Consider the following 7,573-nt stretch of genomic DNA (forward strand, 5'->3'; position numbering starts at 1 on the left):
ACTTTAGCAATCATTTTAGGGTCACTGGAAGAACAACACCATTTCCAATCTACATTTTTTGTATGTGGACACATTTTCAAACTTTATAAGATTTTATTCTGATAAAAATGAAGAATTTTTTAAGGGGGTTTCCTACTTTATTTCTATAACAATATGATTGCTTCTCATCCTGATTTGGATATTACAGTAATAGTTGGTGTGTTGCTGATGCCTGTGCACTCAGATTTCTAAAGATGGTCCGACTGGTTGAGGAGCAGCATTTGAGCAATCACAGCCAACATGTATGATGAGTGTAAGTACTAAAGATGATAAATGTAGCTGAGCACTTTGCAAATGGGCATGGGAGAAGTTTCTGGTATAAAAGAATGGAACTCATTGATAGAAAAACAATAGTATAGTGTAGTATAGTGCAATGAAGCCATAAGTATGAAAAGTCAATGTTTCTTGCTAAGCAAGGGCTGAATCATCTGACAAGGACTTTCCAACATCGTGATACCCCTTGAAAAGGGAGTGCTACAGGTCTAACTCAGCTGTGAATCACAGAGGGATAACTAGGTTCTGGGTGAACTGGGACCATGCTTCTTCCTTTGTGAATGTCAAAGCAAAGGTGCAGTCTATCTAGCAACAGAGGCAGAATGTACATAATTATTTTTTATACAGAGACATCTTAAGTGTGACAGAAGCCCAGATGAACAGAAGATGTTCATTTCATAAAATAAAAGTGCCTTTATTAGCACCTGTGTGGGTAAACGACAGGGAGTGGAAATTTTTTATCTTACGTGATTGCATGATGCAAAACAAAAGCGAGTTGCTGCTTGAATTTTAAACCAACTGGCAATGTGAGACACAGAGGAATTTATGGGGAGAAGCCGAGAGGTGTGGCTTTACTGATTGGAGAATAAAACGGTGAGCATGAAAGATTTAAGAGGGAAGTCTTCCTGATTGAACTACTGCGAACTCCATAAAGTGATGCTATATTTCACTGCAAACAAAACCTCAATGGAATCAATAGAAAACAGGTTTATAGTGACTGTTCTATTGCTAACTGCTGTCATTACTAACATTGTCGTTATTGTTTTCTATTATTAGAAAATGAAATAATTTCAACACATTTTTTCACCATAGTGGATATTTAAATTTTTTTGTACACCCATGATGACACATGGTTTGTGAGGTAAAGAGGTAAAGTTACCGCCAAGGATCCGTCGTTGAAAGCTACATCCATAAATGCTTGACTCCAATTCGGTTCTCAATATGACATCTGTGAAGGGGGAGATTAGAGCATGAATCACAAATACTTCCTGCTGCCGCCTGGGATAGCCCAGAGGAAAATGCATGTGACCCAAGCATGAGGAATTCTCAGGAGCTGTCAGCCGAGATCAAACTCATTTGCCGACCACAGGCTTCACTGTGCAAATATCCCGCTACCGTGGACACAATGTCGGATTGCTGTGCCCTGTTTTCCTCCCCCCTCTTATTCTCTCAGTTTCCATTTAGAATCTGCACTTGTGAAAGCAAAGAAGAAGGCAATTATAGGGCGAGGATTTGCAGTTTTCAAGAGCTAAAAATAAAATGTAAAAAAGGTTTAAGGTTTAAGATATTTCACATTTAACGAGTGTAGAATATATGAAAGTTTACCTTTTTGTGTTAAATTGATATTTGAGATTTTTCAGATGCACAAGTGGATTGTCATAAACAAAAACACACAAAGTGTGCACCTTTGTCTACGTTTTTCACCCAAGGGCAACCTTGAAAACAAGCAAATTTAAAAAAAAAAAAAAACTTGAACAATGAAGAAAAGAAATTGGACTGGATTGTCTGAATGGTACGTTAGTCTCCATTCCTGTTTTTATGCTTTATTACTCTACTCAGTTTTTGTGTGTATGTTTGCATGATTCTGCAATTACAATGCAATTCTTGAAACATTACAGAGGTGCAATCATTTCTCATCTTTTAGGTTTTAATATTCTCCCACTCCTTCCTGGCTAAATCATGCCCTGTATCTACCTATTCCAAATACAGATAGCAGCTACAAGACACAAGCTGCCTGGAGAGGATACACAACATACAGCTGTGATGGATGGTGTCGTACAGGTGTGACTGAGGCTGTTCTTTTCTGTAACCAAGCCCGGAGTAGAGGAGATGAGAAGAATGTATGTGACCGGCGAAACTATGATGGCAACATGTTGAGCGAGACAGAGCGGCAGCAGGGTTGAACAGGTGAAGCCCGCAGGTTCGGTGATAATCTCGACGCACACCTAGCCCAGAGCTTGGGGCTGGCGGCCTTCGGTTTGCGGTGCTGCTGCGCCTGTCACGTTTCTGCAAGCTCCCAGCAGAAATAACCAGCGTTGGCAGAGCTGGTGGCCGGATGCAAGGAGGTGCCAGTGGCTATAACAGCAGATATATCGCTTATGAGATCAGATGTCTGCGGGGCTGGAGAAGCCATGAGAGACTGTGAATGAGAGAGAGACAAAGGGAGACGGTGAGAGAGAGACATACAGCATTCACATCAGGAGGAAATTGCTTTGCTGCCACCAGCCCCTTGGTGGTAAACACAGCAAGTTAGTGTGTGTGGCAGCGAGTGGTTATAATTGTCTTGACATGGACATTGTTTCGATGGACAGAGTGAGGAGTGAGAAAGGAAGAAAGGTGGTGGTGGGGAGGGGGAGCAAGGGGGTGCCTGTGAAGTATGGATTCAGGAAATTGGCATGGCGTTCACACAGTGCCCGGGTAAAAGTGGCTCAACGGCAAGGGGAGAAAATTGTTTATGAAGCTTTCCATCCCCGAATCTAAACTGAACAGCAAGGGGTAGGAGGGGAGGGGCAGATGGGAGAGAAAGGGAGAAAATTGGATGGGAAAGTGTCTTGGGGAGAGAGCTTTGAATAAGGAGGCAGCAAGAGGAATATATGGATTACAAATCAGATATACCCCAGTATGGACTGTGAATCTACTGCAGCCTATAGGCTACAACTATTCCAGCATAGGAATATTTCCTCTACCCCTTTTCTCTCTTCAGAACCTATGGTTATGCACATTACATTATACACTCTTGTAATAATTACTACTATAAGTCACAAGCTCAACCATTGAGGCTAAATTTATGGCACCGTCATTTACGGTTACACAAAAATGACGCTGTATAAAAAAGCAATTGTGCAGTATAGAGGCCATTTTGCAATGTGAGAACCACATTACCTCGGTGACAAACATAATGCTTCTGTGTGGCTTTGATATCATTAAATATTGAAACATTCAGTACTGATGAACATGATATTATCATCATTACTGTTATTATATTTATATTATGGGTTTTTATACTCTGTATATCACAAACAGGACTTCCGACTGTCAAAATCTCCAAACTTACATTTGAATTTCAATCTGAACGCATTTATTTATCAAGTAACAAGATTGTTGTTTGCATTACTTACAATCTATTGTATGAAACTGCACATTGCCCATATGAAAAGAAAAATAGATCACATTTGCAAACCAAATATTGTGCATCAGTAAACAAAACATACCTTTGGAGCATTTTTGGTGGAAGACTTTGTTGCAGTCGATTTGCTCAGCTGCAAACACTTTATTCTAAATAACGTCATCAGCCGCTTGTCAATCACAACCGCAAAGAAAACATACTGTGGCATATCACTGCATGTGTGCTTCAGCGTGGGCCCTCTTTTTTTCTCCGTCTTCACGATCCCATCTGCACAGACAGTAAAACACAAACAGCCGTGCCAGCTTTGGCTCACTTGGTGGGACCTAGCTAACCAGCCTTAGCAGTTTGCGTGCTGGGTTTCCCTTTAGCTGTGGCACTGGGCCGTGGGGGCTGTGGGGAGATAATCCTGGGCACTGCTGAGTGGAGCAGGCATCAGACACATAGGGAGAAGTGGATTACCCCGACTGGTAGAGATAGCAACAAGCTGGAAGGGTGGAGTGAGGGGAGTAGGAGCTCCAGCCCAGATAAGAGCGCAGGAGAAGGAGCAGGGCTACAGGAGGGGATAAGACAGGAGAGGAGGAGGAGACTAATATTGAGGTAGCAAGCAGAAAGTGGGAGATGAGGATCTTGTGGAAAGACTCTGAGGGGGAAGGATGGATTTAGTGAGACTGTCCGTGTGTCTGCACTTTTACTTTTAATAAATATTTTGATACTTGTTATTGAAAAAAAGAAGAACGCATTGCACCATATGCACCTTATCTCAGGAGTCATTTTAATTTGCTACCACTAATAAAAAAAGGAGGGATTAATAATTCTGATAGACAAATAAAGTAATAACATCAGTGGTAGTAATGTCAGATCATAGCAGACCTCAGTTCAGTGGAACCTGAGACACACTGAATTTATTTGAGCTCTGGGATTGGTCAGTATTCCTTATATAATTCACAGCAATCCAACTATTGATCATCTCCATTGTGTGGCTAGCTATAATCATTGACTCATTGATTCACTTTGTTTTATAGATGCAAACAATGTGCTTTAAGTGGCCTATCTAACAGACAGTGATTACATGTATAACGTGACACTTATTTTTTACTCTCCCTTCCAAATTTCTTTAGCATCCTTCATTTTTCCTGCTATTATTAACAAGTTTAAAGCATCAGGATTCTCCCTTATTAGAGCTCCATTTTTCTTTCCTTTTTATATTCTCTTGTACCAGTCCTAGATATGCAGCATTTAAAATCTCCTCATAGAGCTATGAGTCACTGTCTAGTTATCACTAATGCTACCTTCAGGCACTGAACTATAAATGTTCAAAAACTAGGATCAGTACTGTATTTCAGATCAAATAAGATTATGCAGTTGATGTAGTCTTAAAAGATTTTTCAAAATACTAAAACAATTTACAAGGTTAATGAGGAAAAGCTGGACGATCATTCTTTCTTAATTCAAGGGATACTGAGATTGAATGGACAGTAAAGAGTTAACCTAACACCATTTCCCTCCTTTATACATCATTGATCTTTTCACACTAATTAAAGCATACCCAGGACTATTTAACCAAGCTAACGAGAACAGGCAAATTCGGCCTTCGTAGCGCTGGGAGATCATAGCAATGGAGTGCGCTCTACCTGCAATATAAGACAGAGAGAGAGAATGTATTTGTGTGGTCCTGTGAGTGTGTGTGTGTGTGCATGTCTGAAAAGGGGAGTAATAGCAAACTGAAGATAATTAACCAAAACTCCAACCTAGCTGCAAAAAAACTGAGAGAGCAAAAAAAACAAAAACAAAGAAAGACAAGCAAATATATGAAACACAAATTTACAAAATTAAATAATCTGTTTGACATTTTGGAAACATCCATATTTACTGTTTTTAATGCCAAGATTATAAAAAGAAGAGGACTCTCGGTATAATGAGGAGGCGCTCCAAGCAGCTCAGTGACTTTGATAAAATTAACTTTCTGTAAGATACCGCCTTGCAAGTTTACTTATTTTGAAGAATAGCTATATGTGTAAACTCTACATAGTTTCACCATTACCTTCCTCTGCTCATTAATTGTTTATTCAGTATAGGTAACCTGCTCAATGAGACACAGTAGCTCATCTGGTGGTGCGCACAAAGAGGCATCTAGCAGCTCGGGTAAAATCCCCATACTATGAGAAGTCATGATCAATAATGCATCGGCGTAGATGTGAGGGATGCTGCTCAAAGGCATTTGCTTATCTCAGATGCCAGTTACCGCTTTCATCCCAGGGACACGCAGCAGTTGTGTGTGCATGAAAGTGTGTGTGCGGGGAGGTCGAGAGGATGCAGTATTTACACACTTCCCATCATGTGTTATTTATTTCACACCTTGATGTGTTCATCTAGCCTATGCCTCTGAGGAAATCAGCACTCATAATGCAAGAATCAACACAGAGCTTTTAAGCCACTATGCAACTGTCTGTTTTTTTATCTATTCTCCTAGTTAGAGAATCTAATTGCACCAAGTGTTTATTTAACTATGTGTTTAACTTAGCCTAAAGAGGCATGGAAAGACTATAAAACACTAGTTTTGACAAAAAAAAAAAAAATAAGTATAGTAAATTTTACTCTGTGGAACAAACAGGCCGCAAGAGTCTGCAGCCACTATTTGACTAACTGCTCTAGTGCTGTTGCATTGGGTGAAACAACACTTTGTATGTGTTTTTCCTTAGAGCCTTCAACAAATTTGTGACAGCATCATGGAATGCTGATTATATACATCACACATTAAAATCTCAGTGATTAGTATAACTGAGATGTGGGCAAATCTAGAGACAGCCATACCACAGAGCCCAGCACCACAGGGAATTGAGAAGTCAGATAATCTGATAGGTTGCTTTGCCATCTTGTCTAAACCCTATGAAAACTAGCATATGAAATATCCATTAATATATGCTTTATATATATGTGTGTGTACAACACTCATTTTGTGACTGAAATGGGATCGTAACTACAGGAAGGATGAAAACCTACAAAAGCAAGCCCGAGTTGCTGATAGAGGTTTCTGCAGAGTCCTTGTGAATGTGGCTTAAGTGAACCTCCCCCAACAATTTCTCTATGCTTGTTTGTGAATCACACAGAAAAACAAATCACATGGCCAGCCGCTGAGAGAAGTAGTAGGGGAGCAATCAAAGAACAGATGCTGAAACTCTTCAGGCTACATTTTCAATAGAGTAAGGAAATTGCTGTTGTGGTGTGGTTGTACCGCTGTATGAGTTGCCAGCATGCATGAGGAAAGCCAACTGATAGGTGCATATGTAAAGATATTGAGAAACAATGTCTAATCAAGTATATTTCTTTTTCCTATATAATTATCCTGCTTTCAGAAAATGCTTTTGTGTTGACTATTCATGAGGAGTCAAACACTATAATTTTTTTTTCTTTCAAAACAATCTGTGTGCTACACTGTTGAGTCCCTGATTAACAAAATATTGACCAATAAAAATGGTAATTAGAAAGGAGGCTCAAGACTGCGTGCATTTCAGGCTAAGAAACTAGCTGGAGGTGACTATACCTAATTAAACTACCCCGTATCTTCTGTTTAATAAATTAAACAAAACTTCCCTTTAAAAAATGTTATTTAACAAGCTTGAAGTCAGTGTTTGCAGTAATGATTATTGTATCAGTTTGTACATAGACTGGTTTACCAGAACTAACTGTACAACTGGGCAGTCGGGGAGAGGGGAAGGAGTAGCAGGAGGACAGGTGAGGTGGACGATGTCAACCCAGTGAAATAACTAACTAAACAACACACTGACACTTTGCCACTGTATTACACTTACACATTAATCCCTGGACTTTCTTTGATTATTATCTTTTGAATTCTATTGCTGCTGATATTTAGTTCTTAATATTCTATTCGTAATTATTTGTACCTGCTTGGTATTTTTTTTTCTTATTTGTGTTTCAGGTGTTGAGCTGCTGAAACCATCATTTCCCTAAAGGGGATTTTCCCAAGAGATTAATACAATTCTATTCTATTCTATTCTATTCTATTCTATTCTATTCTATTCTATTCTATTCTATTCTATGTTAACTACTGCGACCTCCCTAATCAGCACTATTACTAATAAAATAGGGCAACAGGCAGTGAGATATGGATGAAAA

At 39.5% G+C, this 7,573-nt stretch overlaps 1 long non-coding RNA gene across 1 annotated transcript; it reads right to left on the reverse strand.

Annotated features, from left to right (window-relative positions):
• Positions 1-1,814: 1,814 nt before the first annotated feature.
• Positions 1,815-3,951, reverse strand: LOC120440380. The gene is made up of 2 exons (XR_005613221.1): positions 3,525-3,951; positions 1,815-2,452 (listed from the first exon to the last, which is right to left on the reverse strand). It is a non-coding gene; the product is annotated as an uncharacterized LOC120440380 (long non-coding RNA).
• Positions 3,952-7,573: the final 3,622 nt, after the last annotated feature.

This window comes from Oreochromis aureus, linkage group 5, assembly GCF_013358895.1.
Source record: "Oreochromis aureus strain Israel breed Guangdong linkage group 5, ZZ_aureus, whole genome shotgun sequence".
NCBI lineage: Eukaryota > Metazoa > Chordata > Actinopteri > Cichliformes > Cichlidae > Oreochromis > Oreochromis aureus.